At 45.1% G+C, this 27,522-nt stretch overlaps 1 long non-coding RNA gene across 2 annotated transcripts; it reads right to left on the bottom strand.

The window, feature by feature from the left end:
- LOC309623418 lies at positions 1–27,472 on the bottom strand. 2 transcript variants are annotated; one of them, XR_014241367.1, is made up of 4 exons: positions 26,958–27,472; positions 26,026–26,222; positions 5,312–7,952; positions 1–2,807 (listed from the first exon to the last, which is right to left on the bottom strand). It is a non-coding gene; the product is annotated as an uncharacterized lncRNA (long non-coding RNA). The 2 variants fall into 2 exon arrangements; XR_014241368.1 differs by lacking the exon at positions 1–2,807 and having other exon boundaries at positions 7,395–7,952; positions 26,026–26,197.
- Positions 27,473–27,522: the final 50 nt, after the last annotated feature.

The following is a 27,522-nucleotide window of genomic DNA, read 5'->3' as shown; positions in this document are numbered from 1 at the left end:
GACCCCAGAAGGCGTTTCTCAGGTGTCTTTGATGTTCTGTGATCCCAGGTCTCAGGGCAGGTGCAGGAACCCAAGGCTCATCTAAAATGTCACTCAGGAGAGGTGGTTTGTGAATGACTAAGACCCAAATCATCTCAAACTCAATCGACCCAAACGAAGTAAACAGCACTTTTAATCCACTGTGCTCTGGCGGGAGTTCCCACCTGGCTATTCTGACTCTAGTTGGAATGCGTGGGGCTCCCCGCTCCATGAAGCTATTCTGTATCACCAGCTGGGGCTCCTGCAATTCAACTCCGTTCTAACATCATCTACCTGGAGATAGTGCCAGATCCCACAGGTTAAGGGCTCAGTCTTAAGACCGACACCCACCCCTGCCACCCCACCAGTTCGAATGCCAGGTCACCTGTGCTTCTGACCTACTGGTTATAGATCGGAGGTTCCAATGATCCCCCCTTCCTTGGGTTTGATTAATTTGCTAGAATGGCTCACAGAACTCAGAGAAACATTTTACTTACTAGATTACCAGTTTATTATAAAAGGTTATAACTCAGGAAGAGCCAGATGGCAGAGATGCATAGGACAAGGCGTGGGGAAGGGGAAGGGAGTGTCCAGGCCCCTGAGCACCACTCTCCCTGAATTTTCACCTGTTCACCAGTGCAGAAGCTCTCCCAACCCAGTCCTTTTGGGTTTTTTATGGAGGCCTCATTACATCGGCATGGTTGATTAAATCATTCAATCTCCAGCCCCTCTCCACTCCCCAGGGATCGGGGGTGGGAATGAAAGGTTCATCACCTAAAACACAAGGTTGGGTCCCCTGGTAACCAGCCCTCCTCCTCAGGTGCTTTCCAAAGTCACCTCATTAACATAACAAGAGACAGAAGAACTTCCAAGGGTTTTAGGAGCTCTGTGCCAGAACCAGGGAGAGACCAAGAATCTATTTCTTATTAAAAAACACAGTATCACACCACCCAAGCCCATTTCTGAGCTAATTCAAAGTCTGGTTGGGGAAGGAGAATTCCTACCCAGATGAGAATGGGGGATGTGTCCTTAACCCTTGATTCTTAACCCTTGATTCTTGGTTGCACAAGAGAATGACCTGAGAAATAATAATTTAAAAACAAATAAAAATCTCTGAGACCTCCTCTGATGATTCTAATGTGCAGGAAAATAGTGAGCCCTGTTCTAGAACAATCTTTGGAGAAAAATGAGTATTTTGGACCTAGAAGACACTGCAGGATTCCCTCGGTGCACGAGTTGGGGCAGGACCTGGGCTCAGAGCTTCTGGGTTGTTCCTGACCAGCAGTCCTCCAACTTTGCTGCCCATCAGAATCACCTGAGGAGTTTTGAAAACCTTTGTCCATGCCACACATCATGTTAATGAATCATAGGCTCCGTAGAGACATCAGCTTTTTTTTTTTAATGTACAGCCAGGTTTGAGAACTAGGTAACCAGGGTTGCAGACCAGGGGTCCTCCCCCTTGAAGGTGCATCCGAGCGGCCCTGAGGGTATGTTAACTCACAGGTCACCGTCTCCCTCCCACCCTGAGCTCCTGATTCAGCCAATGCATCTCTAACGCGTTCCCAGGTGATGCTGAGGCTGGAGGCCTGCCCTTGCAGAACAACCTTCTAGGTCAGGTTAAATCTCTTGGACTTCATCCTGGCCGCAGGCTGGTTCTGCAGCCCCAAAAAAGGAGACCAGGGCTTCCCTGGTGGCGCAGTGGTTGAGAATCTGCCTGCCAATGCTGGGAACACGGGTTCGAGCCCTGGTCTGGGAGGATCCCGCATGCTGCGGAGCAACTGGGCCCGTGAGCCACAACTACTGAGCCTGCGCGTCTGGAGCCTGTGCTCCGCAACAAGAGAGGCCGCGATAGTGAGAGGCCCGCGCACCGCGATGAAGAGTGGCCCCCGCTTGCCACAACTAGAGAGGGCCCTCGCAGGGAAACGAAGACCCAACACAGTCATAAATAAATAAAATTAAAAAAAAAACAAAAACCAAAAAAAACCGTGTGCTCTGACATATCTCAAAATGGTTCCTTTAAAAAAAAAAAAAAAAGGAGACCAGAACATCCAAGTGGACAAATGTCCACGGTGCCCTGGATTGGGCAGATGTATGAGAGTGGCCTCCGCTCCTGGAGCAACAGAGTCACAGTCTCACTGTGGCTACAGGGGAAGCACTCCCGTGGCCCCTGGCCAGTGGCTCCTTGGTCACTTCAATCTGTGTTACCTGACCTTGGTTGTGGGCTGTGACTGTTGAATGACCAAAGCCAACAGGACATCAAAGAGAGGACCACTTTCTAGCCATTGATGACCCCCCCCCCCCCGTTTACTCAAGCCCAAGATAATTAAGCAAGGATTAAGTTATTCAGGATAAGGAGGAGAGAGAAATTATGCAACACTTAGTTTGACATTTAGAAAGCTATTTATAAAAATGATCAGTTCTCAAGAAAATAAAAATAGTGAGAAAACTAAAACTTGGCAGTTCTAGCAGAGGGAGCTAATGTTATACAGAAGGCATTTTCAGGGTTTCCTTAAAACATATTTTGGGTTTATTCAGTGTTCCTTCTCCTCACTGACATTCAGCTCTCCCTCTGGCAACATTCCCCAATCCTACATGTTTTTCACCTTGTCAATCTAAAAACTGCTTATTTGTCCAGTGTTGTAGCCACATCCACAGCAGCGCTGGCAGCTTCCAGGGCTGGGTCAGTTCCCCTCGGTCCTCCCCTGGTGCTGGGCAGTGGAGGAGGAAGAAGTGGCATCTGTGTTCCACGAGTGTGTGTTTTGTGGCATTACACTGGAAGTTACGTGGCACTACACAAATGGGAGAACACTTTTTAAGCTCTCAGTTCAAGTAGGAGGTGACTCTCCTCCCTCCCTCCCTCCCTCCCTCCTGCCCCATGCCTGGTTGGTTGCAACCTAACAAGGACACAGCTGATGAAACGTCCCCTGCTGAGAGGGACCACAGACATAGGAAGGTGGGAGAGATACTTGTAGCGTCATGTGGTTCCTTCTCGTGGTTCCTAAGAGAAGGCTGAGAGCACCACGGTCAACAGGCACGGGACCACCAGGCAATGGTACCACTCAACCAGTCCAGACGGTGTGTGGGCGGAATAACATGGATCGCACAAGTCCGGATCCAATGGGATGTTGTCCATCCTGATTTGGGGCTGTAGTTAATTCTTTGAGGCTTCTTACCAGAATCCACGACATGTCATGCCTGGTCGGCTATGAGCTGTAAGTGGTCCGTTAATACACTTCTAATGGCATGGAGAGCCAACACTCAACGGCTTCTTTGGGTTTGTAAAGCTCTGAGCCAAGGTGTCCCTTTGGGTATTGTTAAACACAGGTACCTACCTGGGGTGCCCCTGCTGGATTATTATCCGTCGCTGGGACTGCCTAATGTCACTGTCTGTGTGTACCTGCACGGCAGGTGTAATAGGCTGAGCCCTACACTCACAGGCTTGGAGCGGAGCAGACCCTGCATATGGTCACTGCGCCAGATTCTCCCTTTTCCTTGCCAGGAATATTCCTGTTCCATATCCTTATGAGGATATTGAAAGATTCCAACCAGAGCTTTTTTCTTTCATAAGCTTTTTATTTTGGAATGATTTTAGGTTTATGGAAAAGCTGCAAATATAGCACAGAGAGTTTCCACACGGGGTCACATGTGGCTGGTACGTGCAAGACCCCCAGAGGGGGTCCCTCCCTAAATTTGCACCCAGGTGCCTTGCTCGGCGATGCCTGGTCCTAGCCCCATTCCCATACACCCTTCACCCAGAGTCCCCTGATGTCAGCATCCTACATGACCATGGTGCACCTGCCAGCACTAAGGTTAACACTGCTGCATCACTACTAACCAGACCTCAGACTTTGGATTTCTCGTTTCCCCAGTCCTGCCCTTTCTCGAGATCCCAACCAGGGCTGCACATTGCATTTAGCTATGGTGTCTCCCCAGACTCCTCTGGTCTGTGATGGTTTCTCAGTCTTTTCATGTTGTTTGTGATGACCTTGACAGTTTCGAGGAGTGCTTGTTGGGTATTTTGTAGAATGTCCCTCTATCTAGCTTCTTCACGGTTTTTTTCTCATGTTGATACTGGGGATGTTTTGGGAAAGCATAACAGAAAGGTGAAAGTCCCCTGTAGTGCATCACATCAGGGGCACCTGATATGGACATGACATCCCTGGGCATGATAACCTTGACCATTTGGAGTGAAGTCTGCCAGATTTCTCTACCATAACATTCTCTCCTCTTTCCATATTCTGTCTTTTGGAATCAAGTCATGGAGTCGAGCTCACACCCTGGTGGGGCAGGCATGAGGTTAAGTTCTACCCGCTGGGAGGATATATTTACATGGACCTTTTGGAATCTTTCCTGAGCAGGGCTTTTTATGGGAAGTGGGTCCAAATGTTCCCTGAACTTATCCCTTTGCAGACAACAGGCAATGAAAACATCAGTGGCGCAACAGTTCTTGTTCAGTGATGACCACGACAGACATTGGTGCTTGGTTCCCAGGGGGCCCGTGCTATGGGCACGCCGTGGCACTTGTGCTGATGGGCTTCTTGTTAAAGGCAAGAGGGGGGCTACAGGAGCCTGAGTGGATGGCCTGTCCACCTTGCCCTCTTTTGGAGAACCGCACCGACCAAAGGTTTTGCCCCAGCCTGAGACCTACTGCAAGGCTGGGAAATTGGGAGCCTCCCTGACAACATGGAGACAGTCGTAACAAACAGAGACATCACAGGACAGTTTCCTGAATGAGGGTGGAACTGACAAACTCCTCTTTCAAAGCTATCATTAAAGAAACAGTGGAGAAATGTTATCTTTTCCAATTCTGCACATTCAAACTTATCTGTCACAAACTATTGTTAAACTCTCTCTTAGGTGTCAAAAGCCTACTGCATTTGCTACAGAGCCTTATGACTTTAAAGGGCTATCCAGGTCTGGGGGGCTGGGTTGTGACAGTTCAAATCCACTTTCTGTCTATCAGTTATTTCAGTTCCCCGTGCTGGGAACACTCTTGTTGAAAACCCAAGCTTTATAGGTGTATATTTTTCCTGTTAGGTGTTTGCATGGGATTATCAGCAGCGTTATCAAAAAATGGACTCGGGTCTGGAAGTTATTAATTGAGCTCCACATGGGGAGATTTGGATTTTGTTTCTTTAAAATCCCCCAGTGCAGCAGCTTTTACTCGTATTACTGACTTGATGTTGAATCTCTCCATAGGAGAGGAAGCACTTTTTACCCCCATGGGATCCACATGGCCTTGGCTGTGCCCATACACTCTTGGAGGCACAAAGGAAACAAGGCTGATACTCACTTGGGAGGGTCAGCCCAGGCTTGTGGCAAGGTGGTGATGTCCCAAGCAAGGAGGCAGGGTTTGTACCTCGATGATGCTCAGGGTTGGTGACATTGTGGGTGTCCCATCGTCCTATCATAATTGTAAAGAAACCACGGTGGTGGCTTCGTTCATGCCTGCTTGATCAGTCTTGATAGTCTGGTCTGGCTTTTTTTCTTAAGTGAGGTTGCTCTGGAATTGGAATATTGAGAGGGAACCATTCTAGACACGACCACTGAAATCCTCAAAGGGGCCACCCAGTGGGGGAGAAGAAATGAACTTCTCGGTGAGCTCTGCCAAGTATCTGAAGTTAGAGGGTCTGAGGGGTTTACTTATTCCATCTCAAGGATCACTTTTGTCAAGGAGCTGACGTGTCCTTCTGCCACCCTCCCTACCACATCGTTGCTTTGTCCTGGCCCCGGCCCTGTGGTGCTGCAGGTGAGGGTGCAGGGTGCCCCAGGCTCTGCTGACCGGCAGCCCGTGCGTGAAGGCTCAGAAGGAGACCTGAGCTTGGAACTGTAGTCATTCCTTCACCGGAAAATACACCTTTCTCCCTTATGACCACTGGCTCATTCCCAAGAGTTTTCTGGGCTGATTTTAAAATAAACATTCTTTTCTTTTTAGACCCTCTTTCCTTCTTTAAAACAGGACCCTATGAACACAGAGCAAAATTAAGGCAGGGAGAGTTATAAGTGGCAAAGAAAGAAGGGAGGCCATGGCTCTGTGCTCACCTCTGGCTCCTGCTCGACCTTGCTGTTGGTTGTCCTGTTGAATCAGGTCACTGCCCACAGAGCAGCTGGCTTTGGTTTAACCTGTGTTTTTCCAGGGAAGCTTCTGGCTTAGAATGGGCATTCCTGGGGCCACTGGAGGGGGCAGGAGGCGAGAGGCCAGACAGCCTCTTTGGGAGTGTCCTTGCTGGAGATGAGGTGACCACAGCTATGTGACCTCAAGGGGAGGACGCCCAGCCCAGGGAGTGGGTGTTGTCATGAGCCACACTGTTGTATTTGTGTAACTCAGCCATCACATAGTTGACCTTGAGGACAACTGAGGCGGGCCGTCTATGGACCAGGACTCAGTCAAAGAGGAATCGGGTTTATTACCAAGATCCCCTGCTTACCGGTGCTGGTGCCACAAAACTAAGTCATCATATCAATTTCAAAGTGCTGATAGGAGTGTCTGTGGATCGTGCTTGAGGTTTTTAATTGAACTTACTTATTTAAATAAGATTATCCACCTGTTATGTAACCGGATGTGTGTTCACACTTCTGGTGTTTACAATTCAATGTCAACATCATAATTCAAGATAAAATAGGTTCCTGGGCTGTAGAAAGACTGAAGTTGACATAAATGCTTTTAAAAATATTTTCAGTGCACTTCTCACCAAGACATGCTAAAGTTTCAACTTTTGTGCGACCTGAAATGAGTAAAAAACTCCACAGCCTTCAGTTAAAAACTCCACTGCTAGAGCAGAGAGGACATTTAAATGGCTTGTTCTTGAACTACATTCCATGGGAAAAAAAAAAAAATTTTCATTTGTGATAAAGAAACATGGTGCTGGGACAACCCCCAGGGTTCTTTGTCCCCAGAGCCTCATTGTACAAACGAGCGAGCTGAAGCCCAAAGGAGGCCAAGTGACCCACAGAGGCTGCCACCAGCGAGGGTGGGCTGAGTGCCGCCCTGTGGAGAAGGGCCGTGATGACGTGTTCACTATTTGTACAGGGAGAAGCAGGCATCTGCTGGCCTCAGAAATAGCATCTCGGATGGTTTGTATTCCCACCCCCAAACCCTGTTATTCTCCAGGCTCCCTTGCTTATATCTTGAAATTTCCCTCTCAGAGTTTGACCATAACTAGCCTAAGAATGCTGTGCAGAAATCCATCAGACAGGACAGTCAGAAGACCCATCGCCATGAGCAGCTTTTATCATCACTTTCAGCTAATTCAGTCCTGCTCTGGAGCCACCTGTGCCAAATTGGGACAGTGGGAAGGATCCAGATGGATGGAAAGAGGACCTTATGTGTGTGCCAATTGGCCTGGTAAACAAATATTCACCATCGAGATTCTGAATCCTGATGAACATTTATTTAGAAATTAACAAGAGTTTAAAGTTATTAATGGAACAAATACCCATGTAAATATATTATATAGTACTAAATACTATTACATACGAAATAAATGTTAAATAATACTAAAACTCATTAATTAGGATCTAGCCACATGACTCCTATATAATATTAATCACCCAGAGATTATCTTGACCGCTCACGGTTCTCCACCTTTTTTAAATGGTCCGTGTGTCTCTGGAAGGAACGGTCTTGGGGAATGTGTCAGCGAGTGTTTATCCACACATCTGTATTCTCATGGCTTGAAGCCCTGGGAAGCCCCAGTCCACAGCACTTCTGGCCTCTGCTGTTAACTTGCTGTGTGAATTTGGTCAAGTTAACTTATATGTTCTGTTCTTCAGCTGTACAATGAAGGCATCAGGATGGATCAGCTCTTAGTCTTCTTAGAAGTCTTAAAACATAATGATTCTTCAAATCTCTGACCTCTCTTTGGATCCTTCTTGATTGCTTCTGAGAGCTCCACGAAGAATGTTGGAGAACAATTTGGTTTCCAAAAATTCACCTATGCATTCAGACAATGATGGTTAGAATAGATTCAAGCAAATGTGACTAGGGTCTTCCCTGTCCTTTAAAGGGCCATCTGGAATACTCATCTTACACTTCTCAGATAATTTTGATATTTTCCAGGGTCTGTTGGGATCTAGAACACCCAAAATTTCTGCTACTGGGACTCATGTTCACATATTAACCCACCAGAAACACACCCCAGGCAATGTGTTGGCCAATCCAAACTAGCAAACCTGGATCCAAACCCAGATCTTCTCACTCCAAACCCCATGTCCCTTCTTCTATTGCCTCCCACCAGCTGGTGGTGTGACCTTTAAAAAGTTCCTTGGGTTTTAGTTTCTTCATCTCTAAAATTAGGACTTTAAACTAGGTGACTACTAAGGCATTCCAGCTTTAAGATCCATGCTAGCAAGTAAGGCTACCTGGTTTCAGATATCATTTGAGGAGTGTGGCTATAAAGAAGCAAGGGAGATCTGTGGGTAGCAGAAACATACATCTGAGAACAGACCACACCCCCATTTTGACATGATGGAATAGTTCTGTTTCATTTGGGTACAAATTGTCACACTTTGCTTTTTGTCCCCATCAGGGATGTCTTAGAAATTTCAGCTTCATCATGACCTAAGAAGGTTAGGTCAATTTTCAGTCAGGGTTTGATTCCACTGGTTTTGTTGGCTTCCACAGAAATATCTGATTGGATTCCCTAGTTCCTCAAGCTTAAGGGATTTTGACAAGGTTGCAGGATATGCTGTATTTTTTTCTAAGGATCAAACACTCCTCCAACTCTCAGGAAGACCATCCCATCCCCAGGAATTTATTTCCTAGCAAAAACTTCAATAACAACAGCAAACACAAATAATCCCCATAACCACATCCACCTCCCTTCCCCAAAGTAGAATTACCTTCTAAAGACATTCAGTGGAATGTCTGGGGAGAACTCAGACAGCTAGCTGCGAGACCTGGTTTCTCAAGCAGCATCCTTCCTTTCTTGCATTTAGGGCCCTAAAACACAACGGTTACTCCCCACCATCCCCAGCCAAGCCAAGTGAAAGAGCTCCACCTACACATATAGAGCCCACAGGCAGCTGAGCTCTTGCTCTGCACTTCATTAGGAACAGGTAAGCAGGGACCAACAAAGGAGAAAAGTGCTCTCAGTGACTACAAAGCCCTGTCAGTGTTACAAGCTGTACAAACAGGAAAAGAAAGAAAAAGGAGAAGAAATAGACCAAAGCAAATGGAGCTAATACAGGGAACAAGAGAACATTTTTGTGTGTGTGAAAAGACACCCCACACACACTATTTTGTATTCTCAGAAATTCAAGATGTACTGCTTATGCTAAACAGAAAGGGAGCATAATCAGAGAATAAGAGAAAACTGTTGAAATAAACGCTAATTGCTGAAATTTAAAAAAAAAATCAGTGAAAGGTTAGAAGATGATATAGAGAAAATCTTCCAGACAAGAGAATAATAGCAAAAGATGTATAGGAGAAAAAACAAAAGACCTGGAGAAAAAATGTATGAAGTCCAATACTTGATTAATAGGAATCAATGAAAGAAAACAGAGTGGAAGGAATTATATAAAACAGAGATTGAGGACTTTCCAGAATTAAAGGACAAAAGTTTTCAGATTGAAACAGTCCACTGAGTTCTCAGGGCCATGAATGAGACCAAGGCCCAGACCCACTCCTGGGGGGATTCCAGAAAACCAAGGATGCAGAAAGGCTCTTCCTGGAAATAAGAATCGGTCTGAAATAAGATCTAATGAAATAAGACCTCTTGTTATCTACAGTGGATGCTACAAGAGGATGGAGTGGTTTTTTAAATTCTAAAGGAAAGTGACTTTGAACCAAGATTTCTCTACCCCACCAATCTATCAAAATATAAAATATGAAAGCAGGATGAAAACATTTCAGATGTGTGAAGATTCGGAAATTGTATCTACCAGTGTTCTCTCATCAAAAGTTACTGAAGTTTCTACTTGGGGCTTCCCTGGTGGCGCAGTGGTTGGAAGTCCACCTGCCAATGCAGGGGACAAGGGTTCGAGGCCTGGTCCGGGAAGATCCCACATGCCACGGAGCAACTAAGCCCGTGCGCCACAACTACTGAGCCCGCGTGCCATGACTACTGAAGCCCGCGTGCTCTAGAGCCCATGCTCCGCAACAAGAGAAGCCACCGCAATGAGAAGCCCGCGCACCGCAACGAAGAGTAGCCCCTGCTCGCTGAAACTAGAGAAAGCCCACGTGCAGCAACGAAGACCCAATGCAGCCAAAAAAACCAAAACCAAAACAAAACAATAAAAGTTACTGAAGTTTGTACTTGAGCAAGGCAAGAAAGAGGAAGATGGGGGTCCAGGAGATAGTGAGTCCCACCCAGTAGGAGAGAAGTTCTCAGATGACAGTGGTGTGGCCTGGAAAGTGGATCCAGCCTAGGAGGGTAAGGATGGGGAGTTCCTAGAGGTCATTTCCAGGGGAAGGAGGACTTGACTGAATAGAACAGATAGTGGAGAGGCTGCAGGGGGAAAGGATGTGAAGAAGGCAAATCCTTAAAAGACATTAGAAACTCCAGGAAAAACAATAAATAGTATAATAAAAGAAATGAAATCACAGCACGCTCTCTGGCCATGCATGAACATACTTTCATAGTCTGAGGAAGATACCACTGTTGGCTGCCTTGTGATATTCAGAACTAACCCTACAGATGAGGCATAGAAGAGCTCATTGGGTAGGGGGCTAGTAGCTTATACATTTGAGGGTGGGGATGTGTGGTTTATACCTGATGGAGTTAAGAGATGAGAGGGCATCACTCAAAGTTACTTAGGAACCAACTGGAAAGCTAAAAATAGTGATGTACTTGTTGGGAACAGGTGTGGAGCATTATAAAGCTAAGCCCTCATATGTCAAAGCACGAAATCAATATATAATTCATAAATTGACAGATTGAGTAATGCCAATATGAGCACATTATGTAGAGATAGGGCGGTAGCCACAGGAAGAGGGAACAGCAGGGAGGGGAGGTGATTTGGGAAGCAAGGGGCCAAGGACAGCTGCTCTTTGTAAGTCCTCCTGTACGTTTTGAGTTTTTTATTCACGTAGTACATTACTGGATAGAAGTTGGAAAAGGTATAGAATAAATTAAAAAAACGCAAAGGGACTTTCACCAGGTTGCCTCAGGCTGGGTAGGGAGCAGATGTGGAATCCTCTGCTCTGTACTGGAGATTCTGTTCTGGTCTGAATTCTGGGTTCCGAATTCCAAGCCCTTACTGTCTCTACCCTCCCCCGCCCCAGGAAATTCCCTGCTTTTCCTCCCTCCCTCCCCAAAAAGGTTGCAGGCTGCCCTCAGTTTTGCAAGAGACCATTAATTCCCTGCTTTGATTTCCAGATGTCCCAGGGGTTGATCAATTGGTTCATCACTCTTGCTGTTGAGTGAAGAAAAAACTCTAAAGCTAAAATGTTATTTCTCACCAGAAGTTTATGGCTTACCCTACTCTGAACACGTCCATCGACATACACAGTTGCACGCATTACAGGCACACTCACACACACTCACACACACTCACACGTGCCGGAGCATCCCCAGGTCCCCCAGGACATGACCTGAGGGGAGTTTTCAGAGCAATGTCTGACTTATGTCGGAGGAGGCTGACCGGGGCCCGGGGGTCCCCTGGGGCACTTGCAGCAGTAATTAATCAGCTGTGAGTCTTACCACCTCAGCACTCCCAGAGAGGTTCTGGAAATCTGTGGAGAAAACACTGTTTCTACCCAGAGGGATCCCATAAAGAAAGAGCCCATTACAGAGAAAAGAAAATATAAGAGTGAGACCAAGGAGCTGCACCAAGAATTAATAAAAGAAAAAATGAATTTCTAAAATTAATTACAGTAACATATGTAAAAATGCCTGCCATGGAGTGGTTCCTTAATACTTGTTAGCATAAAAAAAATTCCTGTCACCAATTTAACATCTATAAATAGTACGAAGCTCTCAGAAGTGTTAATTCACCCTCTCAAGGAGTGAGAATTCATATGCTATTTGGAAAATATGGAATTTAAAATCCAGCAATTATTATAGAAGGCTAAAATATAATAAAATATATACCTGGGATAAAATATATACCTTAGAATAGTGGTTTATGTGTTAAGTACAAAAGTCCTTTGATAATTTAGTGGCCGGGTATTTTTTTAGTTTAATTTACTCCTATGATTATGCAAAAAAGTTATTTATGCTTTTAATCAGAACCAAAGCTGGATAATTTCTGCTATAATTATGCTTGTGAAATATATTATACTCAGATCAACAGACTGGAGATTAGCGTGAAAGGGTGAAGGCTAAGAAAACGTAGCTCCTGGGGTTATGATGCTCTGGCTATGGATACATATACATAATTCAGCATAGCAGACGCCACAAATAGACCCATAACACTATTTGTCTGATAGTTTCTTAGCAATTTTACATGGCTAACAAATCATTAGACCCTTATCTAAGATCTGGGAAAAGTATGGTATTGAAATGGACCAACACCCAACTCTTAACTACTAGGGTAACTACCACCGCACATGTAAAAGCCATTAAGGGGATGTGATGTGATAAGTGAGGAGGGGACGCAGTGACCCAGCCTTAGCACCTTGGGCACATTTCAAGTCCCAGGCATGGGAGGCAGGCAGTGGAGGATAACGATGGGTGGGGGAAGCTTGGACAAGTCATCTCCTGCTGTGTGAATTATTTCAGGTGATGAGAATGGGTTTTAAGTAATGGGAGTAAAAGTTGTATAATACAAAAAAGAATGTAGTAGGCATTTGAACCTGAGCAAATTCTGCACTGGGTCACAGCCTTGCTCTTCTTGCGAACAGGTAAGTCAGTGCAAAACCCCACCTTGCCTGAGTTCATAAATCTGATTGTTGTTGGTGCCACATTAGATGCCCCAAAAGTCGTAGGGAGACATTCCAAGTTGAGTGTTTCAGTGTGACATTCCTGTGGCTTGTGGAATTTTAAAATACTTTCTGGAGACCCTACTTTGTAGAATCCCAGGTGCGGTAACAGGAACAGGGATATTTGTGTCTCAGGGTCAGCAGGGAATGAACTCAGCACAGAATCTGGACCGTCCTCTATGATTTTCATGTGTGTTTATTTCCTATTGCCTCCATAACAAATTACCACACATTTGGTGGCTTAATACAGGAGAAATGTATTTTCTCACAGTTCTGGAAGCTATAAGTCTAAAATCAAGGTGTCTGAAGGGTCTAGAAAAGGACCCTCCTTTGTCCCTTCCAGCAGCCCCTGGAGGCTCCAAGGGCTGCTTGGCTTGTGGTCACATCACGCCAATCTCTGCCTCCATCTTTACATGGCCTCCTCACCTGTGGGTCTCTCTCCCCTTCTGTCTTTTGTAAGGATACTTGTCATTGAATTTAGGGTCCACCCAGAAGGATCTCCTCACCTCCAAATCCTTAATTTAATTATATCTGCAAAGACTTTTTTCCCCCAAATTAGGTCACATTCACAGATTCCAGGAGCTAGGCCAGTGGACATGTCTTTTGGGGGCCACAGTTCTACCCACTACAAAGATTATCCAAGTGAAACCGGAAACCTGTGCAGTAGAATCTCTTCCCCACCTGCTCCGCCCGTGCCTGGCAGCACTGCATGATTTAGGAGTTAGCCACTGGCCACACAGCCTCAGGCAAGCTACTCAGCCTCCCTCTGCCTCTGTCCTCTACCTGACAAATGGAGAGAACAATAACACCTATATCCTATATCGTAAGGTTGTCGTGAGGATTAAAGGAATTAAAAGGTGTGAAGTGATTACAAGCAGCCTGACCCATGCTGGCCCTATAGAGTGCTGGCTTCATTTTCAACCACCCAGGATGTGAGCATTTGCTGTGTACGATGTGCATAGTTCAACCCACAGCAAGATGGTTCAAGACCCGGCAAACCGCATCACCCTCCGGGCAAGTCACTGCTCACATGCCACGTGACGGTGGAGGAGACTCCCTACCTGCCCCTACAAAGTCTCACTTTCCCCTCCGGTGGGCGTGTTTCCATCCTGATCTTCCCTGTGGTCCTCTGTCCCTGTGTCCAGCTCCTGCCTGTGACAGTGCCCTGTCTTGCCCCTCCTTCTCCTCCCATCCCTGCATCACTTTGAACCTCTCAAGGTTCCTTCTCTCCTCCCCTTGTCGGGTCTCTTTCCACCCTCCACTGTGCATTGCAGACCCCCAGGTTCCCGCCCTGAGCCCTTTGGTTCTTACTCCACGCTCTCGCCCTTAACTATCTCACCCCGTACATGGCATTCATGGCTTGTGATCCTGGGTCTCCTGAATCCCTCTCACAGTGACCTTGTCACAACCTTGACACCAAGCAGCAGGGCATCTTCTCAACTGTCTGATGGGCATTTCCATTTGGAACCCCACAAGCAGCTCAACCTCAACATGGCTAGACCAACACCGTGCTCCCTTCATTCCTTCCTCGGGAACCTTCCTTAGTGTTTCCTCCTTGCCCTCCCGCCAGAGCCATAGAGCCACACGTGGCTCTTCCCTAGTTCTCTTGTTCAGCCGACTCCACCCCAAGTGTTCTCACAGCCACCCCCCACCTCTCCGGTCGGACTCTTCATCTCACACGGACTCGTGCAGATGCCGGGGACCGCTGAGCACCGCAAACGAGCCCACGTTCACCCCAGCCTCATCCTCAGAGGCTCCTGTTGGGGGCAGGTAAAGGTCCCTGTGGCCTGGTCCTGCCCCTCACAGCTCTCACTCCCTGAGACCCTGTGCTTCTGCTGGACAGACCCATTGTCCGTGTCCAAACCCCTGGGGTGGCCCCAGACCTCTGTCAGCATTCCATTTTTCTGGCTTCATAAAGCACTGTGGTCATGATGCTCAAGTGTATGTGTCAACTTGACTGGGCTAAGGGACACCCAGGTAGCTCGCAAAACATGATTTTTGGGCATATCTGTGACTGTGTTTCCAGGAGAGATTAGTATTTGAACCGGTAGACCAAGCAAAGAAGACCATCCTACCTGCTGAGGGACTGACTGGAACAAAAAGGCAGAGAAAAGGCAAATTTGCTCTCTGCTTGAGCTGAGACATCCATGTCCTGCCCTTGGACATCAGCACTTCTGACTCTTGGGCCTTTGCACTCAGACCAGGACTTAGGCTTTTGGCTCCTCTGGTTTTCAGGCCTCAGACTGGTACTGAATTACACTGCCAGCTGGGCTTGCAGAGAACAGAACATGGGATGGCTCAGCTTCTGTAATCACGTGACCCAGTTCCTTACAATAAACCTCTTTCTATATATCTATACATGTCCTATTGGTTCTGTTTCTCTGGAGAACCCTAATTGACCACCTCCTCCCAGGGTTCACTGCCTGATGGATGTGCAGGTGGGCCTCTGGCCACCCGCCACCCAGCTTTCCCCTCACCCAGCCCTGCATACAGGTAAGATTCCACACGCTTTTTCCTTCCAGCGAGAGCTTGAACAAAGTTTCCCTGCCAGGCTCCTGCTTAGGGCAAGTAATCTGTGGGAGTCAGGGTACAGCGTTGGCTCCGCCAAGGCCCTTAGATTCCAGCCACATGTCACCACCTGTCCCCAGCATCCCTCGGGGCACACACTTAATAAACAGGAATTGATGAGAGTGGTCCCGAAGGTGTCCTCTGCCAACAGCCTGCTGGAGTGAGTCATCCTGGCCAGTCTTTGTGCTCGGCTGAGGCTACAGAGTAACCTTTTTGTTAATGTTGGAAGGGCTGCTGTCCCTGGGGAGGATCTGGGTGGAGGGGACAGAACATCCTTGTTTGGGTGTGCTTATTTGACTGCCATTGGGATTTGATGTCCAAGGGAAGTCTCAGAAGCAGCATTTCAACAGCTGAAGTATTGGGTTTTCAGGTAAACTAATACTAGAGGAGTTATTTACCTATTCAGTCATCCATTCAATAAACATTTGTTGAGAATCTTCACTGTGCTAATCACCAAAGAACAAAAAAAAAATGACAGTCTATCCTTGAGTGCTCACAGAGGGATAACTAAACAGCTGCCTATACTAGAATATGATATGTTCTACAATAATAGTTACAGATATGAGTGCTTAACTTGGACCAGACACTGTGTTAAGCTCTGTACTTGTATAATCTTTTTTTATTACTCCCAAGAACCCTACAAGAAAGAGCCTATTATTCCCCTCATCCTATAAGAAATAGAGAAAACTAAGGCCCAGAGAGATTGAGTTGCCCAATATCACACAAGTGGTAAATGGTGGAGCCTGATTCAAACCCACATGTATTAGTTAGTGTAAAGCTAAGATGCTATAACAAAGAGCCCCCAAATTTCTTAACAATAGCTAACAATTACAGAGGGATATGATATTCTATGTGTTTTACATTCTTACTTCATTTACTTCTCACAACAACTTGAGGCTGTGTACTCTTCATCTCCCCAGGGCAGTGTTGAGAACTGAGGCACAAGGACATAAAGAGACTTGCTCAAGGTCATACAGCTATTAAGTGGTAGAGCTGGAATTTGAACTCACAAAGTGACCCTCCAGGTCATTGCCATAACCACCATGCCACACTATACTAACTGCCCTAAAAATATTGACTTTTTTCCCCTCTCAACTGTTCTGAGTTAAGTAGTCCATGTTGGTGGGGTAAGTCTCCTCCACTGGGCATTTCAAGACTCATATTGCTTCCAAGTCATTGCTTCTCCATCCCCAAGGATTCCAATGTCTGATACAGTATACACTGCTGACAAGGCTATTTTACAATTAAAAGTTTGGTTCCTCAGTTGCCCTAGCCACATTTTAAGTGTCCAGTGGCTACCATCTTGGATAGCACAGATCTAGAATACTTCCATCAACTCAGAAAGGTCTACTGGACAGTCGTTGCCTTGTCCAGGTCCAGCCAGAGAGATGAGCGAAGTGGTCATGGAGAAGACCCACCAGATGTGTTAAGTCCCAGACCCAGATCTGGCAACATCACTTCTGCTCGAACTTCTTAGTGTCAAGGCCAGAGGTAACTTCAAGCAAGCCTAGGAAATGTGGACCAGCCGGGCAGCTATGGGCCTGGCTTCACTTCCATTTCTTTGGAAGAAGGAAGACTGGTTTTTATTGGGATTCAAGCAGTCTCCACCACACTTACCTGTCTGAAGGTGGAGTCTGTGCTTTTAGCCTCTAGTGGATCCACTACCTTTACAGGAGGGAACAGGTCCCAGATGTGCCAGAGCTCTGACCAGGAAGTTATAATTTTGCCTGAAGCAGTGAGTGAAAACGTCACTGAAATGGAAAAGTGAGTTCCCCAAGCATGGGACAAAAGTGTGAAAGGGGACTTCCAAGCAGAAGGAGGAAACCAACAAAGGCAAGGAGGCAGGGACAGCAAGGGTCCTGCCAGACCCTGGGGTGCTGGTCAGTGGGAGGCAAGGACTCGGAGTTCATTCTGAGGACTGGAAACTCTCAAAGGGGAGACGAGGGCTGCAGCTTAACTCCCCGGAGGATGAGAATTTTCAGGCTACACATTCTACTCCTCTGAGGGTCTCATGCCCTCTCCCAGGGTCACATGCACTTGCTCCCCTCCTCCTGCCCCCCTCCTCCTGCTCCCCCACAGAATTGGGGTAATGTAATAGAGCAAGTACGAGGGGCGTGTGGATGGCATTCCACAGAGAGTAAAGTTTAAAAATCCCTGCTGTAAATGGTTAAGAATCTGCCTGCCAATGCAGGGGGACACGGGTTCGAGCCCCGGTCGGGAAAGATCCCACATGCTGCAGAGCAACTAAGCCCGTGAGCCACAATTACTGAGCCTGCGCTCTAGAGCCCACGAACCACAGCTACTGAACCCATGCGCCACAACTACTGAAGCCCGCATGCCTAGAGCCTGTGCTCCACAACAGGAGAGACCACCGCAGTGAGAAGCCCGTGCACTGCAATGAAGAGTTGCCCCCTCTCGCTGCAACTGGGGAAAGCCCACGCGCAACGAAGACCCGACGCAGCCAAAAAGTTTTTTAAAAATTAATTAATTAATTAATCAATTAATAAATAAATAAAATGAGTGATTAAAAAAATCCCTGCTGTAGAAAATGGAAGATGTCAGAAGATTTTAGGCTGAAGAATGACATAACCAATGCATTTTTGCAAGAGTTAGTTTATGGTACGAGAAGAAAAGCTTGACTGTGCATGCTTGGTATAAGCTGATAGAAGGGGACCACATTTGTCAAACGCCTTCTACATTCCAGGTGCCATGCTAGATGTTTCACCAATTTATAGACGTTACCTTGATTCCAGGAGGAGAAAACTAATGACTAAGGTCATTCTTAAAGTCATGTAGCAAGGGCGTACTGGGGCTTTGTCCCTTCCTGGTCACAGCTGAGGTTTTAGACAGTCAGGAGGACTTAAGGAATACCATTTGGGACTGTTAAGGACCCAGTGTGATGATGCGTCATTTGATGGGAAGTGTGACGGTGTCAGAGTCTCAAATCTTGTCACTTATGAATTATGCAGAACACAAGCAGCATTGTGTTTTTTTTTTTTTTAACATCTTTATTGGAGTATAATTGTGTGCTTTACATTGTTGTGTTGGCTGTGTTAGCACTGTTTATATTTTAAAAACACTCAACTTTTTTTGGCTTAACAAGTTCAGTGAAGTCAGTGTTTCTTGTTGAGGAAGCAAAAGTCCTCTCATGTGTTTGCTGTGGTAAGAATATGGGCTTTGGAGCCTAAGGGACCCAGGATTCACTGTCACTTCTGCACCAACCAGTTGTGTAGTCTTGGTAAGGCACTTACCCTTTCAAGCTTCAATTTCCTCACTGAACTTGAGGAACAACCATACCTAGCCTGGAGGGTTGTTTTGACAATTATGTTTAATATGTAAAATATCCAGTGCAATGCTTGGCTCTGAGCAGGCTGTCAGTAAACAGCCATTATTATGATTATGGTTATGATTGTTGTTTGACCTGATGTGGTGCCCATGAAAATTCACCCCTCAGATCTCCAACTGCAGTGGCCAGAATTGACAAGGAGCCCCAGTGCTCTACTCTGAAATTTATTACAGTTTCTGCTCCCTTGGACTGCTTCTAGCCAATGACTGGGTGAGGCAGGAATACTAAGTCATGTTCATCCAGAGAGACCTGGGACTCTGCTGATGAGGGATTTGGGTTTGAGGACTCCGTAGTGGTCTTACCAAACTCTCCTTAGAACTGCACTATAGTCTAAAATGCTTCTAGCCTGACTGCCCACCCGTCTTCTTCCCTCCCCCACTTCCTTGCTCCCTCCCTCCCCGCCTTCTCTACCACCTCTTCCCTCCCTCCCTGCTTCCTCCTTTCTCTCCTTTTCTTGGGATCAGACTTGCATCTTGGTCTTGATTCTCCTGGCCTTTTCTGGTTACCTCCCCATTTTCTTTCACCAATATTTCCTTTAAAAATGTCTTATATGTTCAATCCCATCTTGGGATCTGCTTCTCACAGACCCGGACTAACACAACTAAAGCCATTTTCTTTAGAAGGTTAAGGAGGTTGACACTAGTTCTGGTGCCCATTGTAACTGAAATTGTATAGACCTTGATCATGGCCCCTCTTAGCTTCCATCTTCCATACTGAGAGTTTTGATATATTTTTACTTAGTCTTCTGACACAAGCTGCTTCATATTTACTTATTTCAGGTGTTCTTTTCTGGACAGCATCCTGGTTCTCTTTCTTGATCAGAACCAGAGGCAGGTGTCCCCAGTCCACGTGCACCATGATTTTCTGCAAGGTAAGGCTTTGCTTTCTGGATCATCACAATTGGAAGCGCACACTTGAGCATAATGCATTTCTCTTTGGAGTGTTTAAGACAAACTTAGACTTCTGCTGAACGTCATCAGTTTTTACACAGGACTGAGAGATAACAGGACTTCAGCAATGCACTGAAGGAGCTAGTAGGGTGAAAATTGGTATGAAGTCTAAAAAGTTTATATTTCTGTGTATGAGTGTATAATTGGCTAAGGAGTTAGATATCTCACCTTTTCCCTCTTTCTATAATGTTACCCTGTCCTCTCCTGAATTTGTGACAAACTTTTCATAAAAACAGTGAATGTCAACTGCATGCTTCCATTTCCTGATTGGCTCACATGGCAATCTGTAGGCTATATGTAATCTTGTCATAGGTTCGTTACACAGAATTTCAGGTAGAACCACAGATGTTTCATGTCAAAGGAAATAGAAGAGAGATCTTACTGTTTCTCCATACTAATTAGTGTAAAAACAAGATACAATTTATATTTTTTTACGGCACAAGTCATGCATGCTCACGGACATGTGAACCTAATAGAATGAATGGTAAATCTGATTTATTTGAACATTCATGTGTCAATGTGGCATTTGGGGAAAAGTGATATCAGCCTCCTCTACCAGTTGGAATTATTCTGCTTCTCAATTCTGTATTTAGGGAAGCTTTTTTCGTTTACATTTGACTATGTATGGTGCAAATTATAGTAGCTTCCTCTTAAGGTTATGAAGAATAAATGAAATACTCTTTATAAAATGCTCAGTAAAACGCTAGCTATTGGCATCAGTATGATCATGACCATTGTCATTATCATATCACCATCATCACCGAAGCAACAGAGTTGCAAACCTTCCTTTCTGCTAGAACTGCTAATGCGCGGAAAATCCACAAAGTAAGAAGCAGAAACCAGCTGCTTTGCCCTCTTGGTAGGATAGCTGCATTTTTAAAAACTTAAGCTGAATCTGATTCTCAGAATAAATGAAAATGAATGGCAAAAAATGTTCCAAATGGCATCACTAAGGGCCATGAGTGCTGATCGAGCAACAGTAATGCAAATGAATAAAAAGAAAGAAAGAAAGAAAAAAAATGCCTCCAGATTCCAAGGTCACAAAGCATTAGAAGGCTGGAAATTTCCCAGGGGCAGATCACCTTGACCTCAGAGGGAAACCAAAGCGACACCCTCTACCGTAAGCAGAGCCCTGCAGGCTTTCTGCTTGCAGCGTCCTACCAGGTACACCTTCTGACTTGCTGGGATTTTCCAGCCTAATTCCATTTACATTTGGAGACTTGGGTGTTTAAATCTTAAAACATGTCTTACAAACAAATGAACAATATTTACCATGCTCAGTAAAGGGAAAGCAGCCACAATTTAGCTGTTTCAAGAGGAAAAGGGAGAACCTTCATGAAGGTCTCAGTGGGTTTGAATAGCTTTTGGTTTCATCAGAGAATAGTCAATGGAACAATAAGTTAGGACAACTGGGAGATGAGTGATTTAGAGAGACTTTCAAACTCTGGTGCACTCAGTGGATCTCAATGGCCCTACTTGGGATGGTTTCAAAAGTCAGACTTGAAAACCTCCCATTTCTGTTCTCACTTTAGCCAATGCAAATAGGAGGAGAGAGGAAAGAGAATATTTATGGGAACAATAATTGGAGTTGATGACTAATCACAAATCACAAAAATGTAGGATATGATACCATAATTATACTCAATATGACCTGGCCTGAATTAAATGTCCTGCAGTCACAATACAGAGAGCAAGGGCTGGCGTTCCTGAACAGAAGAGGCAGGTGTTACGGCTTGAATTGTGTCCCCTCCAAAAAGATATGCTGGAATCCTGACTCCCAGTACCTAAGAATGTGACTGTATTTGGAAATAAAGTCTTTGCAGATGCAATCAAGTTAAAATGAAGTCATTAGGGTGGGCCCCAATCCAATATGACTGATGTCCTTATAAAAAGAGTAAATTTGGACAGAGACATGCGCACAGGGAGAACACCATGTGAACATGAAGGCAGAGAGCAGGGTGGTGCATTTACAAGCCAAGGAACACCAAGGATTGCCAGCAAACCACCAGAAGCCAGGAGAGAGGCATGGAACAGATTCTCCCGCCCAGTCTCAGAAGGAACCAGCCCAGCTGACACCTTGGTCTCAGACTTTCGGCCTCCAGGACCGTGAGACAATACATTTCTATTGTGTAAGCCCCCCAGTCTGTGATACTGTGTTGCAGCAGCCCTAGGGAACTGATACAACAGGTAACATGATCCCAGAGCCAGGGTGACTATTATGAGGCAGGACAAAAGCAGCAGTGCAGAACATCTCCATGGAACCTTTTCTATGGCCACAGCGGCTCTTAGGAACTGGCCCTATCATGGGCTACAGACACAAGTACAGGACACAGCAGAAACAACTCGCTAAGTGCTGGAAAAAAACAGGGGAGGGTAGCACAGATGGGGTCATAAGTCAAAACTGAAGAAGCACCCATTTCTCTTAATTATTTGGAAAGCAAGTTGCTGCCAGGGTCTACCCGACAGAAAAGGATGGCTTCCTGGGGAGTTACATCCATGGTGGAAAAATAGGCATTAAGTTTCTTTCTACCACTTTCTTTTGTGGTTTTCTTTTCTTTCTTTCTTTTTTTTTCCCTGTGACCTTCGAATAATCAAAAAATGTTTATTGAGTTAGTTTGAATACAATTGGGACTCTGGGGGATGTGTAAGTTTGGATTCCTCTCCTCAGAATTCCTAAAATATAGCTGGAAGCTAAGGTATAAGATATGAGCAGGAGGGACGTAGAGGTTCAAGGTCAAAAAAGGCAGACACTGGTGAGGACACGGGTAACAGCCAAGTGCCGCTCCCAGGACTGTTTTTACACTGGCCGGTGCTCCAATGCAGTACTGAAGAGTTGGGGTGATAGGGAAGATTCTGGCATGTTCTTGACTTTAATGAGACTGTTTTCCAAAGTTCTATCATTTAGTCAAATGCCCTCTATAAGTTTATAGTATGTATCCTTTATTAGGATCAGGAAGTTTCTATTCGTTTTCTCAGAAGTTCCTTTGTTTAAAAAAACAAAACAAAACCCACGAATCAAGTTGAATTTTATCAAGTGTCTATTATCAAAATCTATCTGAGATATTTCTCTGCTTTAATTCTTTTTTTTTTTTTTTAATTTTATTTATTTATTTATTTATTTATTTATAGCTGTGTTGGGTCTTCGTTTCTGTGCAAGGGCTTTCTCTAGTTGCGGCAAGCGGGGGCCACTCTTCATTGCGGTGCGCAGGCCTCTCACTATCGCGGCCTCTCTTGTTGTGGAGCTCAGGCTCCAGACGCGCAGGCTCAGTAGTTGTGGCTCACGGGCCTAGTTGCTCCGCGGCATGTGGGATCTTCCCAGACCAGGGCTCGAACCTGTGTCCCCTGCATTGGCAGGCAGATTCTCAACCACTGCGCCACCAGGGAAGCCCTCTGCTTTAATTCTTAATGGACTTAGATACATGAAAGATTTTATGATATTCACCATTCTTGCAGTCCTAGGAGAAGCCCAATAGATCATTATTATTATTTTTTTTCAGTGTGATGTTTGACAGGTTGTGTTTTTCAAAAATGGCTTCAAAAGGTCTCACCTATTCTTTCACCTGTTCTTCCAACCAAGTGACTTCTTCCTTCTTCCATTGACAGGTCAGGGTTACGTTCCCTCCCTGGGAATCCATCTGTGCCATGGCTACGGTGCAAGTGATGCTATGGGACTTTGGAGGCAAGGTTCTAGAAGGCTGTGCAGCTTCTACCTGTTTCTCTTGAGCTACGTGCTCCTGGAACCCAGCCGCCACAAGGCAAGGATGCTCCCAAAGTCCGCAGAGACTCACGCAGAGGGGGACTGTGTTCTCTAGCTTACAGTCCAGCTGGGCTCCCGGCTGACATCCACCATCAGTGCGATGGCCGTGTGAGTGAGCCATCTTGAAAGTAGATCCACTAGCCTCAGCCAAGCCACCCAGAGTGACATGGAGCAGGGGCAAGCTACAAATGCCATGCACAGTCCACATTGCAGATTTGTGAGCAAAATAGAGGAAAGTAGCTGTTTCTGTTAAGCCACTAAGTGTCCAGGAGGTTTGTTTATGTAGCAATTGATAGCTGATATGGGATAATTGATTCAATTTGCTAATATTTTATAATATTTGTGATTTTTACATCTACTTTCAGAAGGAAGATTGGCCTATATTTTCTTCCTTTTTTTTTGGACTGTCCTTGTCTGCATTTCCTATCGAAGTTATATAATCCTTTGAAAATGAGCTGGGATGTTGTTTCTTCTTTTTCTACTCTCTGAAAGTGTCTGCTTAAGATTGAAATTCTTTTTTCTTTAATGTTTCATTAAAAAAGAACAAACTAGTGTTAAAAGCAGTCACAGCTTGATGTCTTTTGTTTCTTTGAAAGAGATTTTTGTCTGCTGGCCAGTTTATTGAAAGGTTAGAATCTATTCTGATCTCCTATTATTTTTTAGGTTAACTTTTGGGAGTTTCCTAGAAAATTGTCCACATCCTTCAAGCTTTCAAAATATGAATACAAGTTTCACTGTAATTGAATGATGTTCCCTCATTCATTTATAATATTGTTTATTCTCTCTCTGCCTTCCTGATGGACTTGCTGAAGTATGTATCTTTACTCATCTTTTCAACAGTCAGCTTTTCTTTACTGTTCATCTTTCTAGCTTCTAACGAAAGCAGAAAAAAAAAACTAATGAAAGAGTTTTCGTTTTCATCAGTATCTGTCTTTACCTTTTTCACTCCTTTCTATGTATTTTTTGTGCTTGTGATTTCTCTCTTGCTCCTTTTCATTAACTCTTTGGGTTGAAAACCCTAGCTTATTATTTCCAGGTTATTTTTCCTCAATGTATCACCTTAGAAGCAAAGCAGAAGTTTGATAAGGAGCGCTTCTCATTCAGTTCCAAATATGTTACAAATTCCCCTTTAACTAGTATGGCCATGTAATGTATCAACCAAATTGAGACACCTTTGATAGCGAGTGACAGGAAGTGCTACTAATAATTACATTGGGATGACGGACATCAATCGGGCCTTGCCCATACAAATTCAGATATATGTATATCCATGAATTATTTCAAAGAGTGTGTTTTGGTTTTCAGGTCTCTCTGTGTGTGTGTGTGTGTGTGTGTGTGTGTATGAATGTGTGTGTGTTTGTAAAAAGCAAATAACTTCATTGATTTCTACTGTAATTATACCACTGAAGTCAGAAAATCCAGCCCATGTGACACAATTTGAAATTTGCTGAAACTTCCTTTGTAGTCTAGTGAATGGTCAAATTTTTATAAATATTCCATATGTGCTTGAAAATAATCTTTTCTTCAGGGTTCAGTATTTCTTAAAGATCACAAACATTAATCATATTATTCAACTCTTGCATATTCTTCATTTATTTTGTGCTCTACTTGACATCATTTTCTGATAGAGGTGGTTCAAATCTCTTGTTATAATTATGGAGTTTGAATTTTTCCTCATAATTTGCCAATTTTTGTGCTAGATATTATAAGACAACGTTGTTAGTTGCTTATAGGTAAATATTAGTATAGCCTCTTGGTGGACTCTTTCCTTTATCATTAAAAAAGCCTTTTAACATTTTTATTAATTTTTAATTTCAAATGTTTAATAACTTTTTTTTGATTACCTGTCATATCTTTTTCTATCCTATTCCTTTATCTAAACCTTTCTGTATGTTTGTTTTAGGTGTGCTTTGGAAAAGCCACATAGCTGGATTAAGACAGCAGCAACAACAATAAAACAAAACAAAATATAACACTTCCAATCTGAGAGAATCTCCCTTTTAAACAAGTAGTGAAGTCTGTTTACATTCACTGTGATCACCAACATATTTTTCTTTAATTCTTTTATCTTACTGTGTGCTTTTTATTTTTTATGCTTGTCCTTTGCTTCACCTATTCTCTGTTTTTCTTGCCTTCTATTTAATTGATTGCATTGTCCTTATTCCCTTTCCCCTTTACTAGTTTGAAATTATATTGTTCTACTAAAGAAATAAACTTAAATTTTTAAAATCAATACTAAACAAAGCCTAAGTCCAATCAATATCTATCCCTTTTTTTCCTTATGAAATTGAAAAGGACTAACTTCCTATCCAGCCCTCTCCCCAATCATTTTTTTTCCTTTTGTCTAGTATTTTATTGCCACCTCGTTTTAAAATTCCCCTGAGGTTAACTGCCGTTAAGTTGGGAGGGAGGTATTTTATCTAACATGTCTGTGTATTCAGAGCAGAACAGAGGCTTTCCCCGTCACTTCAGCCCACCACATCAATTGGAGTTCCTGATTCAGTAAGTCTGACAAATCACGTACCTTCTCTGGGTTCCCATTTCTGGCTGCAGTTGGGAGAGGCTTTGGAGATCATCAAGAAAACGGGCTTCCTCATTTTGCCTAAGACTGTGGGAACTGAAAAGGATGAATGGTGGATACTATGATATTCAGTAGAAAAGGAAATCACTGTGGCTTGAGGGATCCAGGCAGGCTACTGCAGAAGCAAATGTCAGTTAGTCCTAGAAGAATGGGCATAAACGTTTCTTAAGCACAAGAGTGGTCAAAATGGAATTTTAGTAAGATCAATGAACAGCAGTTTACAAAAAGCTCTGTGAAGTAGGGGAGGTTATTCTTCGCAGATAGGGAAGCCCCAGAGGGCACTGTTTTATTAGAGCTGGCACGAGGGGCCGAGGACCTGATCTACGAAGATGGCTGGAATTAGGGAAGGAAGAGCTGAGGGGAGATGGTTAGCAGGAAGAGTTAGAGTTGGTGGATGCTAATTACATACCAGAAGAAAGAAGTCGGGGTGCCAGAGCTGACCTCAAGGATTCCAACTGAGGGGCAAGGAGGCTGTCTGTATCGGGTCCTTCATGCAAACTTTAGGGTTTTCAGGTACGTGGGTATTTGTGAAGACGTTGCCTTACGTGGCGCATGGAGGGGACCGAGACCTCTGGTGGGAGGTGGCAGCAGTTAGCACTGGAAGCCTCAGTTGTGACACTAGACCTAAGGTTACCGTGTGTTGTTGTTTTTGCTGCTCATTCACCCCTTTGGGGATGGCAAATCACTACTGGAAAAGTGATGGGCCTGAAGTCCAGCTTGAGCTGCCTTTCAGGGTCAGGGCAGAGGCTGAGTGGCTCCAAAAGGGAGAGGCCAGCCTCCGGAGGAGCAGGTAGGAAGCCTGCTGGACCCTGCACAGCGGCTCGCTGGTGTGGAATAAGAAGCTGAGCAAGCCCTTTGCCCGCAAGCGGTTGTACCTGCCCGTAAAGAAGCGTCGGAAGGGAAGGTCTCCGAGATCTTAAAGATGGCTCATGTCAGGGGGGCAGGATATCAGACGTCTTTTCCCCTTTCTTCATTATATGTTTTTCTTTATTGTTGCAATTATTTACCATAAGTACCTGTAATTTGAATACTCAGGAAAAAAATGTCATTTTCATCATGGGTCAAGCTACTCTTTCCAAGCACTGCCCGCTGTGCTTCAGCCTTACGGGCGTTACCTCCTCTAACTAACCTCCTGCAGCTGTCGGGTCTCATTATCCCGATTTTATGGACGGGCTCAGAGGCTCAGAGGCTCGGGAACTTGCCTAGGGCCAGTGAAGGCAGAGCGGGATCCCCCCACAGGTCCCCATCGCGGGCTCTTTGTGGCCCTCAGAGCACGCGTGAGAGTCCTGAGCACCAACACCTGGCGTGCTCCGCTCACCTGGGCCGCTTAGGGTTGCTGGGGCCAGGCGGAGCTGACGTCCGCCTCGCCCCACGCTCAAACCCCGCCCCCGATGCAGGCCCCGCCCCAGACACCGCCTCGGGCTCCACGCCCCGCCCCGG

This window comes from Balaenoptera borealis (assembly GCF_965194805.1).
Source record: "Balaenoptera borealis genome assembly, chromosome: 2".
Taxonomy (NCBI): domain Eukaryota; kingdom Metazoa; phylum Chordata; class Mammalia; order Artiodactyla; family Balaenopteridae; genus Balaenoptera; species Balaenoptera borealis.
The sequence above is the reverse complement of the archived record's forward strand: the minus strand, read 5'-3'. Positions and strand labels throughout refer to the sequence as shown.